Genomic DNA, 16,117 nt, shown 5'->3' on the forward strand with positions numbered 1-16,117 from the left:
TTCTCTAGATAGATGATAGATAGATAGAAAGATAGGTAGATAGATAGATAGATAGATAGATAGATAGATAGATGGATAGATGGATGGATAGATAGATAGATAGATAGATAGATAGATAGATGTGAAATTTATTTTCCAGAATTGGGGAAAATGAAATTCTATATTTACAGAATATTTTAAAAATGAATAACTAGAGGGGCTGGCCTGGTGACGTAGTGGTTAAGTTCATGTGCTCTACCTTGGCAGCCTGGGGTTCATGGGTTCAGATCCTGGGTGCGGACCTACACATCACTCATCAAGCCGTGCTGTGGCGGCATCCCACATGCAAAATGGAGGGAGATTGGCACTGATGTTAGCTCAGGGACCATCTTCCTCACTAAAAAAAAAAAAAAAAAGAATAACTATAACAAAGTTCCTGTGAAAATCATTATGGTTTTGTATGAATAAGAATCTTCTGGTGTCATTCTTCAATATTTGTTCCTGAGTGTGCACAGTGTGCTTTGTACAAACAAGCTTTATCACTTTTATAGGCTTTTCATGAATTCTGCTATAACTACTACAGCTTACTTTGTTTATTATTTTCTTTAATATTTGTGAAATTCTTACTCTTTTATGTGGTTTTGTTTCTGCACAACTATTACAATTTTCCATAAGAATAAAGATTATTAATAGCAAACATATATATATCTATATGTCCATATACTTCTCTCTCTCTCTCTCTGATATTTATTGAGCATATACTATGTGTAGTATAGTATACTATGTGTAGACAGTGCTCTGGGCACTTGAGATACAGCAATAAAAAAGACTCACATAGACTGTGGGGCTTACAGTCTATCTGGAAGAGTCAGGCTGTAAAGAATTCACCTTTTAAGAAAGTAAATTATATCGTACATTAGAAAAAGTGCTACTAAAAACCGGTAAGTAAAGCCATAAAGAGAATCTGTTGTACTATTGTAATGGAAGCAGCGTTCATGGTAGGCCACATTGAGAAAATGACATATGCAGGAGATGAAAACATAGCCGTATGGATTAACGGGAGAAGAGTCTTCCAGGCAGGAGGAGAACTACAGCAGAGACCCTATGCCACAAGCATGCCTGCTGTGTTTGAGTAACAGAAAGAGACAAAGGGGCTGGAGCAAAGTAACTAGGAAAACAATGGAAAGGATATGAGAAACGTAAATGATATCAAGGCAATTATCCTGTAGATCATTGTAAGGAAATTGATTTTTACTTTGGGTTAAAAGGGCAAGACATTAAAAGACTTAGAACAGAAGACGAACAATATCTAACTTACATTTACAATGATCTCTCTGGATGCTTTGTTGAGAATAGAGTGTCGAGCCTACAGAGGGTCATGGTGGAGGCCATGATGGTGGTGAGAAGTGGTAGACTCCAATAATAATTAGCTGAAGTAGCTATACAAATATCAGACAAAATACACTTTAAAACAAAAAAAAAATGTTACTAGAGAAAAACAGAAAGAATTCATAATAATAAAAGGGTCAATAGTTGAGGAAGATATAACATTTTAAGTATATATGCACCAAATAACAGCATCAAAGTACATAGAACAAAAAATGACAGAAATGAAGGTCTCCCTTCTTCAATAGGAAATTCAACAATAATAAGCAGACACTTTGTATTAGTTTCCTAGAGTTACCATCACAAATTACTCAAAACTCTGATGGCTTATGAAAGACATTTATCCTCTCAGACTCCTACACACTAGAAGTTGTAAATCAAGGTGTCAGCAAGGCCATGCTCCCTCTGAGGATGGTAGGAAAGAATCTTTCCTTGCCTCTCTTTTGGTGATTGTTGGCAATCATACCAAAAGTTATTGGATTCAGCAGTACTTTAGGGAATCTTACAGAGGTAAATGCCTATATAATCATGCATTGCTTAATGACGAAAAATGCATTGTTAGGCAATTTTGTCATTGTGTGAACATCACAGAGTGTACTTACACAAATCTAGATAGTATAACCTACTAAACACCTAGACTATATGGTACTAATCTTATGGGACCATCGTGGTATATGCAGTTTGACGTTGATTGAAATGTCATTATGCAACACATGACTGTATTCAAAATGAAGAAAGATCTGAAATCAATAACTTAAACTTCCTAAACTTCCACCATAATGCACTGGATAGAGAAGAGCAAATTAAACCTAGAGTAAGCAGAAGGAAGAAAATAATAAAGATTAGAGCAGAAATTTATGAAGTAGAGAACTGAAAAACAGTAAAGAAAACTAACAAAACCAAAAGCTGGTTCTTTGAAAAGATTGACAAAATCGACAAAAATTTAGCTAGACTGAGCAAGAAAAAAAGAGAAAAAACTTAAATTACTAGACTCATAAATGAAAGGTGGGACATTAATACTGACCTTACCTACAGAAATAAGTGTTACTATGATCAATTGTTTGCCAACAAGTTAGGTAAATTAGATGAAATGGACAAATTCCTAGAAAGATGCAAATATGTGAAACTGACTCAAGAAGAAATAGACAATCTGAATAGACCTAGAACAAGTGAAGATACTGAAGTAAAAATCAGCAAACTCCCCATAAATAAAAGCCCAGATCCTGATGACCTCACTGCTGAATTCTACCAAACATTTAAAGAAGAATTAATACCAATCATTCTCAAAATCTTCCAAAACATAGAAGAGGAAGGAACACTTCCCAATTCACTGTATGAGGTAGGTATTACTCTGATACTAAATTCAAAGACACCCCAAAAAAAGACAACTACAGATCAATAACTCTTATGAATCTAGACAAAACATAGACCAACAAAATACTGCCTAAGAACATTATTTTAATGTTAATACACAGAAATTCTCAGCAAATACCAAATCTAGTGACGTATAAAATTAACTATATACCATGAGCAAGTAGGATTTATCCTAGAAATGCAAAATTGATATAACATCTGAAAATCAATTAATGTAAAATACCGTATCAATAGGAAAAAAAGCTACTTGATCATCTTGATAGATACATAAAAAGCATTTGAAAAGTTTAACACTCTTTCATGATAAAAACACTCAACAAAATAAAATAGAAGAAAACTTTATCAACCTGATAAAAAGGCATTTATAGAAAGCCATAGCAAGCATCATACTTTACGGTGAAATATTTGATGCTTTGCCTCTTAAGATCAGTGATAAGACAAGATGTTTACTTTCACCAGCTCTATTCAACATTGTACTGGAGGTTCTAGAAGGGCAAGTAAGCAGGAAAAAGAAATAAAAGGTTTCTAGATTGGAGAAAAGGAAGTAAAACTATGTTTATTTTCAGATGACATAATCTTGTATCTAAAAAATCATAAGGAATACACTAAAAATCTAATAGAACTAAAAATGAAGTTCAGCAAGATTGCAAAATACGATGCAATTATATTTTTACACACTTACAATGAACTATCCAAAAATGAAGTTAATAAAATAATAAAATACTTAGAAATAAATTTTACAAAAAGGTGCAAAACCAATACTCTGAGAACTACAAAACACTGTTTCAAGAAGTTAGAGAAGATCTAAGTAAATGGAAAAACATCCCAAGTTCATGGATTGGAAGATTTAATATTGTTAAGATGGCAGCACTCCCCAAATCGATATGCAGATTAAACACAATTGCTATCAGAATTCCAGCTGATTTCTTTGTAAAAATTGACAAGCTGATTCTAAATTTCATATGGAATTGTAAGAGACCCACACTAGCCAAAAGAATCTTAAAAAAGAAGGACAAGGTTGTAGGACTAACATTTCTCCCTTTCAAAACTTACCACGAAGCAACTGTAATCAAGACAGTGTAACAATGGCATAAAGATAGACATATAGATCTTACCTCACACCATATACAAAAACTATCTCAAAAGGTAACAATGTATGCTATGGTGATGGTTCCACGTATCTGTCAATAAACTAAAAACCATTGTGTCGTACACTTTAAATGTGTGAATTCCATGGTATCTGAATTATATCTCAATAAAGCTGTTGAAAGAAAAAGAGAGAGAGAGAGAAAGAGAGAAAGAAAGAAAGAGAGAGGGAGAGAGAAAGAAGGAAGGAAGGAAAGCTTATAACTTCTGACACAGCATGGAGCTTAGAGCCTCTAGTCTAGTCACTTAGATATAGATCCAAGGTCAGAGAGCTGAGACCGATATGTTTTCAAATATTTGGGTGCAGGCTCACAGCTAGCTGCATAAATGTAATTAGGATTCCACTCTAGGACAATAGACCCAGCAGTGGGGTGACTTGTCAAAGTTCTCACGTCCAATTACAAGAACTCAAGTATCCCAAGTGCCATATTAGGGAGCTTCCAAATAAATAAGTACAGGGGCCTACTTTTGTGAATCTGTTCTCTGAGCCCCCTTCTCCTAGTGGAAGGTTTTCCCCAAAAATCACACCTTTGATGTGAAACAATAATATATCAAATTAATCAAAAGTGTAGTTACAGCATATATAACATAGGACAGAAAAGACTGTTAACAGTCTATACCTCTGGAGAGAGGGAAGTGGGAGGGAGGAATACAGTCGTTTTTCTTTTCATTTCCTTCTACATTTGAACCTGTTAAAATAAGTGCATATTACTTTTGTCATTTAAGCATATATATAAATAAAATATTTTTCAAAATTTAAAGAGTAAAGTGGAACTGAGTTTTGAGGGGAGAATGATATTGTTCTATAATACTACTTCCATCTAAGTTATCTTGAACGTCTAAAATACACGAAGAAATTTTCAGATATCCGAGGCCTCCAGAATTATATATTCCATATATAACTTTTGAAAAATATTATTGGAAATTATAATCCAAGCAACCTAACATAAAATTTTAGAGTTCAAATTTAAGAGTTTCAGAACGGAAGAACTTTCATATAAGAAAACCATCAACTATTAATTGAAATGATTCCTATAATGCAAGTCCCACTTGGATATTTCATAGGTATCATAAACTTTTTAGATGATTCCATATGCTAACACACACACAGACACAGACAGACAGACAGACACACACACATACTAAAGTATGTTCCTCCATTAACCTAAGCCTCACAGTTGCTCAACCAATGATATCCAGGAGTCATTATTTTTATATCTTTCTTTTTATGACCTTCATATCCACAGCATTAGCAAATCATAATAGTTTCATCTCTTAAAACTGCCAATAGCTTCCAATCTGCTTTTGAATCTACTCTGCTCTACAATCCATTATTCAAAACAGCTACAGATATCCTTTTTAAAATGTAAATGAACTATTTACAACCTTGCTGCATGTCCATCAGTGTTTTCTCTTCTTGGGATGTATTAATGGAGTGTATTCACGGACTTTTCACTCCCCCTCCCCCCTTGCCCAGTGTACCTGTATTGACCTTGTTTCTGGTCTTCAAGTATACTAAGCCATTTCTTATGTCAGTGCCTTTGAACTTGATTTCTCCAATTCTTTCTTTTTCTATTCTTTTTTCACCCTTCCGTTTAGATCTAAGATCAAATACTACTTCTTTGGATACTGTATACAATGTTCTCCTTCCCCTGTTATTTGCTTGTCATTCATGTAATTACTGAGGCCCTACTCTGTTCCAGACACTGTTTTAAGCAGTCTAGGTTCAGGAATACTATCATTTTGTTTGATTTTTATCACAATTTCTAATTACGGTTTTAATTCTTATCTTGATTATTGATTGTTTCCTTGCCTAGATCTCTGTACCCTGTTTGATGCAGTATCCTTGCACATAGTGCAATGTCCTGCCACATAATAAATACTCAGTGATATTCTTTGAATGAATGTACCACGTTCTGGCCTTGTGAACATAGCTTTTCTACAAGGCATGCTATGAGCAGCATATAAAAGTCAATCTGGAACGACAGTGCCAGCCAGAGATATTCACTCAGAACCCTTTAGACCTATAAACGCCATTTATGCTTCACGATTTTACCTCCCTGGGGTTCTGTTTCCTTGCACAGAATGTCAGCTCTTAATATTTGCTAGAGGCCCGCTTCTTTATATATTTATTTATTCATTTCTTCAATAAATATTCACTGAACCTCTGTAATTTGTCAGTCATTATGTTAAGGACTAGAGATATAGTCATATGTCAGAGATATAGGGTTCCTATTCAAATGGAGCTCATAATCTACCATATTAGTAATTACAATAAGTGGTATACAGACAGTCTTGTATTGTAAACAAGACAATGTTTTATTGTAACATATAAAAGAGAAAGAAATCCTGGTATGGGCGGTCAGAATAGTCCTCTGGGTAGACAGATAAAACATTTATGCTGTATCTTAACAAAAGTATTGACTTTCTCAAAGAGATGAGTAGCTGTGGGGAGAGACCAGGTTATACTTCAATCTCTAGTTTATAAACTCAATTGCCTTACTGAACTCTTGGTTCCACACATTCCTTTGATTTCAGGGCTACTTCAGCTTTTGTCTGAGAGATGCTCCCTCAACCATCCTCCTAAACACTGTAGCAGGGTCAGCAGCCTCTCTCGTCCTCTGTAACCTCAGCAACTGGAAGTAAATGTAAGAAAAGGGAGCCTTGAAGGATAGAATGTGCAAAGTGAGGACATTAGAGTGTGGAAGAGTCTGGATTTAAGTTGAAGCTGAGAAAGTGACAGGAGACAATAATCTTTTGACAAACTTACCGCAGGACTCAGAAAGAGACACGAGTGAGGAACGGTGGACTGAGGCATGAGTGTGATGTTGGTGTATATCTTAAAGTCCAGTTTACTATAGTAGGTAATAATGAGAGTAGCTGAATAGGAGGGAATGAGCATGTTGGGAAAATATTTATTATGAGAACAATAAAGATTTTGAAAATGTTGTACATTATCAGAGAGGAAAGGTAAAGTATATGATATTTTGCTTAACTTTTTTTTAAATTTTGGTAGGGGAGATTGGCCATGAGCTAACATCTGTGCCCATCTTCCTCTATTTTGTATGTGGGATGCCACCACAGCAGGGCTTGATGAGCGGTGTGTAGGTCTGTGCCCAGGATCCAAACCTGTGAACCCCGGGCAGCCGAAGCAGAGTGTGCGAACTTAACCACTACACCACCAGGCGGGCCCTCCTTAAATTTTGATAGCAAATCTGTCAGTATAGAAAATACAGGCAGGCTTTGCTATGTCATTTTTCACACTAAGATGAACTGATATACTTTTGAATGTCTTAATCTCTTAAGCACCTCTGGTGTCCCAGGGAGATAATACTATCCTGAAGGAAAATGCTAGTATTAACATTAAGTTACGTGGTTATGGCTTTTTCCCTTATTTTAATAATTATCTTTAAATTTATTTTATGTGTGTACAAATATGTATATATGGATATGTACGTATACACATATAGTGTACACATGAACTGTGTATATATACAATTTGTGGTATGATTTTGAATATTATTACATACAAATAATAAAAAAGTTGATGATAAAGTATAGGGTGAGAAAAGATAAAATAAAAAGACAATTTTTGAATATAAAATATATGAATATGACAATAATTGAACGTGATATTCAGTAATTAAAACATTTTTATTAAATCAAAGTTATTTGGGTAACATCTCTTTTCAAGAACTATTTAAGCACTATGCTGGGAATATCAATTATACTATGACTCATTTAATCTTATATCCAAAAATATATGTACCTGAGGTACTGAAAATGAATTTTATAAGACATTGTCATCTATGATTGACCAATACAAAGCACGGTATATTGCCAAATTGTATAAAGAAATTAAATGATATAAATAGTGCTGAATTTGTATACAAATAATTAATGAATTTGCTATACATACAGCATTCATTTTAATTTATTTATATCTAATATCAGATTTATATCTAATTTGGATGTATTCCTCAAATATTTAAAGCATTAATTTAAAAATATTCAAAAACAAATGTTATGTTTTAGTTAACTTTTTTCAGCCAGTATAGAACATGTACTAGGATAATTTTATGCAATTAATCTAACAATTATTATCTGGAGGAAGTTACTTAAAATGGACACATTAATACTTTCATCAGCAGACATCCTTTAAAATGAGTTTTGTGTGGAATACTAAGAATTGCCAAAGCTACACTCTTATACATGTATAAAATGTGAAATAGTAAGCCTTCCTGTTATAAAGGCTCATTTACAAAACACATGGAGAATAACATGTATTTCGAATAAAGACCCACAGCATTAAAATATTTTTCCCCTGTAAAGATCACTCAACTATATCTTGAAATAGGGTAAACGTTGTTCTATTAAGGATCTGATTTCCTTTAGTTAGCCCTAGATTTGAACTACAATTCAACTTGAACTCTCTTCTTAAGAGCTTATACATTAGCTGCCCACTATTACTTCAGCATCTCCTACAGAAATAGAATACATGGGTCAATGTACTGGATTTCTCCGGTATATACACTAATTGCTCTATCCCTCCTCCACTGCAGATAGAGTTGCTTTCTAAGCACTCAGAAATGTGAGTTCTTAGGGTCTTTCTACTCATTGGTGCAAATGGTATTTTTTATTTATTTTCATGTATTTCCTTATACATTTTATCAATTACTAAATTGATACAGATGCATATCATTATACAACTCTAGTTTAGAGGGTACTTTTAAAATGACATATTCAATTCATTCTCCATACCAGGAACAATTTCAGTGGTAGATGAAGAATAACTATAAAACTGCCATCCCATTTATGAAAGCCTCTGTTGGAACATTCTTTCTTAGAGCAGAGTAAAAAATAATTTCCTAGCATTTCATACCTGTGTATTCCACTTCTCCCTTCTAGAAAAAATAATAAATGTATTCTTTTTGGCATATCACAGCCCTTAGATATTTGAAGAGAACTGTCACAAATGCCTAAGTCTTCTACTTGCCACATTAAATAACATGGGCTTTTTCTGGTGCCTTATACATTATTTTCCAATTCTTCAGCCTTCTGGTAATCCTTTTATAGCCCTACTTCAGACTGTCAACTTCCCTTTTCATAACATGTAAGGAGTACAGAGTTCAATGTGACTATTATGTTATTTGAGAATGACACTATATTTTGAGTTAACAATCATACAGCACCCTTCAATTTTAACTGATGTGTAATCAACTGAAAACTTCAGATCCAAGTGTATTATATAAATTACAATTAATTTGTTCTGTCCAATGTTTATTTAAGCAATTGGGATTTCACAAAGAAATCCTGGATTCTAACTTTTGAGTGAGTTATAAGCATCAATGCTCTAAAATATGCACAAGTAAAAATTATAGTGAAGTCTTAAGACATCATGTTAAATTTGGCATTATAGTGGCTCTACTTTTGTCCTAAGAGTGGAGAAGAAAAGGAAATTGTATCTAAGCTCATATTTTTGAGTTTGAGTTAGAGGGATCTGACATTATCTCGTTTATGGAGCAAAGGGCGGGAAACAGGTTTATGGGAGAGTTAAGTTCAGTTCTGAACACAGTGAGCTTGAGTTGCTAGAGAGATTTCCAGGTACAGAAGTAGAACATATGGTCGAAGAACATATCAGACAGAAAATGGAGAAAAGATCAGACAGAGCTCAAAAGCAGATAAAAGAGAATAGTGAGAGCTCAGATTTGGGAGAAATTTTGCCCATCCATGCATACAAATGTTAAGTTATCTGCACAAGATTTGGTGAACTTTTGATTGATTTTGTCTTATTTAAATGTGTAAATTATACTACTCTCTATTCTTCTGGATCTGTTCAAAATTATCCAGTGTATAATTTTTAAAAATATATATTATCTGTATAGGCATGCCCTTTAAAGACATAGGTTGGGATGCTCTTTTTGAGAAAGAGTGTAAAGGAAGAGGAGAAAAATTCTTAGCACATAAATTAAGGAAAATGTTTATTTTAGATTTAAAGAAAGGAGAAGGAGCCGGAGGAGAAGTTGGAGAGTGTGGCAAGAATTACCTAGATGCTCAATAGGCTTAACTCTATTCTTCCAGACACTTTACTGAAATACATTGTCTAACCTACTTGTAGTTATATTTGGTCATGTTACTGGTTTCTGGGCAATCGGGGGTTTTATGGAAGTGAAAGGAAGTCAGTATATGATTTTCACACACGGTCCTTACTGCTCCATTTTTCGCATTTTGGGGGAAGGTGCCAAAGTAAAGAAATAGAATGACCTTGGATCGCTGGATATCCTCCTCGAGGAGATTTACTCAGTAGAGGTGTCTAATCAAGAGCACCCACAAGAGTGAGAAATATATGTTTTTTGTTGCTTTATTATACCTATGCATGTGAGAAAGTTCTTTTCTGCTAAAACTATCATCAGAGTCATTTCGTTTGTTTCTACTGACCACATTTTTTCCAGACTTTGGATCCTCTTTTTCTATTTCTTTGTATGCCTATTGATTCTTGATTGAATACTAGACATTAAGATTATTACATTGTAGAGATTCTGGCTGAAGGCAGACTGCAAGGAGTTGAAGAGTTATGAATGGTAGAACAATAAGTGGACAGAGACAATGTATAATAATCTTAAGAAAACTTCTAAAGAATAGAGAGAAATATAGCATACCATATGTCAATAGTATGATTTCTGATATGTAGTTTGAAATTTGGATAGCACAGCTTTAAGGGCAGAATTCTGTGGCTTGCCCCTAAATGACACACTGATAATCATCACATGTTGAGTGTGGTTGATATAAAACTATAAATATGGGCCGGCCCCGTGGCTTAGCGGTTAAGTGTGCACGCTCCGCTGCTGGCGGCCAGGGTTCGGATCCCGGGCGCGCACTGACGCCCCGCTTCTCCAGCCATGCTGAGGCCGTGTCCCACATAAAGCAACTAGAAGGATGTGCAACTATGACATACAACTATCTACTGGGGCTTTTGGGGGAAAATAAATAAATAAATAAATAAAAAACTATAAATATACCTGGCCAGAGCATCTATGTGCCATATTTTTCTAATATTTTTCTAATATTACCTATAATGGTAAAATTTTAAAAATTTGACTAAAATTGACCTACACTATCATGATCATCACAGTACATGAAAGTTGTCAGTCTGCCATGTGAGTGAACATAAATTGACTCTTATTATTCCTTCTGAATTTATTTCTGGCTTCTCAAACCTAAACAAATACATTCCTTTTAAGTAATTTTGTCATTGGGATCAAGATATCCATCTATTTATCTATTTATCTATCTGTATGTGTACAAGTGTGTGTTTGAACTTCCTGAAATCTGCACATTTAAAATCTGTCAAATATCTATCTGTTGTCAACATCCTATTTATTTGCTATTAGTAAATTTAACATGGTATTTGAAAGTAGGAAGAAAAATAATAGAGGCAAAATTCCCAGTTGGGTGTCATATAGAATTTTGGAAATTGTAAGATAGGATGATAACAGTGAGTTTTGTGTGGAAAACACTTGAGGTGATTAATTGAGGGGAATAGTGGACATTATAGAAAAGAAGAGATAACCAGATACACATTTCACCTACTTAAATAGGTGCCGCCATGTCAGTTCTGGTTGCTGTCATGAAGATTATCATTATTCAGATTTCTACCAGTGTTTTTCAAGCCTCCAGACAGATGATGATATATGTGAAATCATAATATTCTATGTTGAAGAAAGGTATTTAAGGAGGAATATCAGAGTGCCACAGATACGGCTTTAAAATACGTTACTCTCTTTTTCTTCCCTTTAAATTGGGTTTGCATTTCTACCTATTTCCCTACCCTCCTGTGTAGGGAAAAATAAAGGAAAAAGACATATTTTTTTCTAATTAGGGGCTTCTCAATTCTGAATCAAGCAGTTTTCCTAAGAGCAAACCCATTTTAATTTTTTCAAATGCACAGAAAAATTATAAAGCATTATAGCAGTTTTCTGCTAGCATACAGATGATTGAAAGTTCTATCTTTTCCATGTGTAATCCAGGAGATTGTTGTCCCAGATGTCCTAGAAACTTGACCAATCAGAGACGATCCTAAACAGCATTTTATATCAATTATGCGCAAAACCATGCCAATTATCTCCTCATATAATCCACATCAATAACTGAGAAGCACAAAAGATATAAACTCAAACCATCTGTTCTCACTACAGTAGGCTACTGAGAGCTTAGACAATAACTCACATAGTAACATCCTCTGATACATTTATCTGGGATCATGCTGTTTAAGTGGGATTTGTGATTAAAAATATTACCACTTTGGCCTATCCACTATTAGAAAATATGTTTTCCCTTTTTAGGAAAAGCATTGTCATTTCTGTTTTATTACAATGGTAAATTAAGAGAAGTACTGCCAGCTACCTATAAAGAACAAAAACTGTACTTCTATTTTATGCTTCACCATAATTCTTTCTCCCGTAGATGTTAACAATACCTAGACTCTTAAAAGAGAAAAGAAAAAAAATCGCCTCCAGAAATTTATTGTTGTGACACCTGCACAATTTTTGAACCACACTAAATGCCAGAATAAAGCTATATCAAAATATGAAATGTTAACCAAAAGTGCTTATACGACCCAAGAAAAGGAAATATTTAAAGACTATAATCACATAAGATGGCTGATATTTAAAGATAATATAACGTGACTTTTTCTAAGCACTAGAGACACAACTCGCAGTTGGCAAAAACAGATATGATTTTAAACGGTGTTCCAATGAAGGTATAGAAGATAGGTAATTCCCTCCTGTTTTCCATCAGTGTCCTTATCTTACATTATAACATATCAGACCTGTCAAGATATGTCTATATTCCTCAAGTTAACAACAAAAATATGTAAATGACAATATTACAGTGTCACTTTCCTTAAACAGCCCTGTGATTCATTTACAAATTCTCAAATCAGTTTGGGGATAAATTAACATTTACAATTATAATTCCTACACATCTTAAAGAAACTAGAATCCACTTGTTCCTAGACTTCAAGAATATAATTTTGCAATCATGGTTTGGAAATTATGCTGCTTGACATAGTTTTCCAATTGGTGATACATTACTTTAGAGTGGATATTTTTCATTCTGTTACCAATGAAATTTACATTTTAGTTGTAACAAAATTATGCCCTTGATAATAGATTGATATGGGATGAAGAAATACAGAAGCTTATAATCAGAGATAGTATTCATATGTACTATCCAATTTCAGAATAAAATATTCACAAGTATTTGAAGAGCAATGCAAGATTCTTATTGTGCACAAATGTTCTCTTATTTGGTTATCAGTATGTATATATTTATGATATACAGTTCAGCATTCTCATTTATACATGAGAAAACTGGCAAAAAAAATAAGTAATAGGATGTGCTTGGATCAGAAACACACACTTGAAAAAGGTAAGATAGTATAATTACGAAAATCCCTAAGTGATAAGGTATTAAGAACAATGTGGAAAATTCTGTCAAACAATTCAATACACTCAAATTGAGATTTTTAAAATTTGAGGTTGGAAATAAATCAAGATGTTATACTTTCTTATCACGATTTCTGAAGTGGTATATTTTTCTTTAAATATCAGAAAAACGATTTCTTGCTGCTAAATTTCTTACTTTATTTGGAGAAAGCTCATTGCACAAAAATATCTTTAACAGCAATGATGATGACGGTTGTGTTGTATGGCACAACTGACTTTAAGAAAGGGAGATTATCCTCAGCGGATTGACCTAGTCAGGTCAATCCTAGGTTCTTTCTGGTGAAAGAAATGAAACACAGGGAGATCTGACACACCAGAAATCCTCCGTTGCTTGCTTGATGATGGGTAGGCCACATGCCAAGGACCTGAAAATGGCAGTGAGGACTGAGAGTGACCCCCAGCCAGTGGCCCAGCAAGCAATGGAATTCTTTCAACATTCTGAATAAGCTTGGAACAGGACCTGAGTCCAAAGAAGAGTGCAGCGGGCCAACACCTTGATTTCAGCCTGGTGAGAATTTGAGCAGAAAACCCATCCATTTCCAAATGTCTGACCTACAGAATGATGAGCTAATAAACAGCTATTGTTTTAACCTGCTACATCTGTGGAAATTTGTTTTGTAGTAATAGAAAACTAATAATCCACCTAACGTTGTTTATAACTCAAACTACAGTCAGTCCACAATAGAATATGTTGTTACTATTCCTTCTAAAATGATAAAGAGTTACTTTTGAACAATCTGAAGTGAAAGTGACGTAGATTCCTTAAAATAAAACTCCATTGTCCAGAAATTTCCTCCATTCTACACATATTTGTTGGCCAACTACAACATTCCAGGCTCTTTCTCCATGCTTAGGTTATTAAGTCTGTACAGACCCATTCCCAGTTCTCATCTTTTCTCTTCTGGAATTTGAGGGAAAAATATGATTATTATTATAATATTATCATTATGAGTATCATCAGAATGTGTTATCATTAGAATAGTTTGCTTCTCTAAAGAAGAAAAACTAAACTATATTTTATGGCCTGGAAAGAAAAAGTAATTTAAGCAATTGTCAAGTTATTAAATTATTCTATAAAGCAGATTTTCTTTCCTACAGAGGGAGGCTGAGGTTATCGGTTATGTGTTAAGTATGCAGTTGTTTTCCTAAAAATGATAATGCTTCTGTATTAATTTTCATGATACTAGAAGTAGTGAGGAAAGTGGATATCCCTACAATGTATCGAGCATGAAGCCACAAAAGGAGGAGAATCTAAATTTAATTTTATAAGAGAATTTGGAATAAGGAAAAAAAAGGTTATTATGTGTCTCCAATGGAAAACTATTCATTGTTTAGAGCACACTCATCCAGATTATCTGATTCTCAATAATCATTGTATTTGAGCTCTTTTACAGCTCTGTGAATTGTAGATAACTGATAGCAATGTAAATATTTCACGTTTATAAATATCAAATGCATTCCCTCTGATGGAGGTTCAATTTATTTCCTTCCTCCATCTTGTTTACAAAGCTAGTTCCATTTTAATTTGTACTTTATTTGAACATTCCTTAACTCCATATACATTTGTGATTCTTTGATTCTCCTTAGAGTTGGATATAATGATTGTCTGGTTTCTTCATTAACAATGAGTTAATTCAGATCTTTAACATACGTTCATTTTATATCCATATGAGAGTCATCATTTTACGTTTTTTGTTTGGAAATCGTAACTCAGTACAATTAGGAAACATCCCAAATTACAAGACTCCAAAAATAATGTCTATATTTTAAGTAGAAATATTATGTCATGATTTTCTGTCAGTCAATCTACCTAGACTTACCTAACTTTACAAAATATTTGTCAAGGTCGATGGACTTTATCCATGTGCATATTTTCTTATTCTGTCATGTAGAAATTATAATTCAGAAATAAGAATATTGTCACCAAGATGAAGAATCCCATCAAATAGACACCCAAATTCACCTATCTTTCCTACTCTGTCAGTTTTTTGTTTTTGTTTTTTGACACTTTCCATCTGTTGAAAGCTAAATAATGGCACCACAAAGTTATCCACATCCTAATCCCTGTTATATGTGAATATGTTATCTTATACGGCAAAGAGGGCTTTGCAGACATGATTAAATTAAGGGTCTTGAGAAGATTATCCTGGATTATCCAGGTAATCACAAGAATTCTTATAAGAGGGAAGCAGGAGGGTCAGAGGCAGAAAAGGCAATATGAGGACAAAAGTAGATGGAGAGTAGGAGGTGTGCAGACAGAAGCAGAGGTCAGAGAGAAAGAGAGAGAGACTGATGATGCCACACTGCTGGCTTTGAAAATAGAGGGGACCACCAGCCAAGAAATGCAGGCAACCTCTAGCAGTTGGAAAAGGCAAGAGAACAGATTGTTCCGTAGAAGACAGAAGGAACACAGGCCTGCTGACTCATCCTAGACTTCTGACATCCTGATCTATAAGATAATAAATTTCTGTTGTTTTAGACCACTATGATTCTGGTAATTGGTTACAGCAGCATTAAGAAACTAATACACAATTTAACAGGAGCTTGGCCATAGAGGTTGCGATGGAAGACTTTTGTACCCTAGGATTAGTGATGGTGGCATCAACGCTTAATATCTAAGAAATTCAACTATATACACAGATTAGAGCTAAATATCTTTACTGGATTTTGAAGAGCATTTTCAAGGGCAACTTATTATATAATAATATTCAATCTACTTATGT

General features: G+C 34.1%; 1 protein-coding gene across 27 annotated transcripts in view; it reads right to left on the reverse strand.

The window, feature by feature from the left end:
* The window catches only part of LOC147913319 (uncharacterized), a 128,349-nt gene that overhangs the window by 86,233 nt on the left and 25,999 nt on the right, over nt 1-16,117 (reverse strand). For 5 of the 27 annotated variants that reach the window (XR_015548801.1, XR_015548802.1, XR_015548808.1 and 2 more), the window contains exons 3-5: nt 4,506-4,574; nt 1,298-1,443; nt 239-376 (exon numbers count right to left, since the gene is read on the reverse strand). The exons of 12 other annotated variants lie outside the window; for them this stretch is intronic. The gene's annotated coding sequence lies outside the window, so the exon portion shown is untranslated. The remainder of the gene's footprint in view (nt 1-238; nt 377-1,297; nt 1,444-4,505; nt 4,575-16,117) is intronic. 10 more of the 27 variants (XR_015548804.1, XR_015548803.1, XR_015548805.1 and 7 more) reach the window with 5 other exon arrangements.

This window comes from Ceratotherium simum, chromosome 28, assembly GCF_057802395.1.
Source record: "Ceratotherium simum simum isolate JZ-2026a chromosome 28, ASM5780239v1, whole genome shotgun sequence".
In the NCBI taxonomy this organism is placed as follows: domain Eukaryota; kingdom Metazoa; phylum Chordata; class Mammalia; order Perissodactyla; family Rhinocerotidae; genus Ceratotherium; species Ceratotherium simum.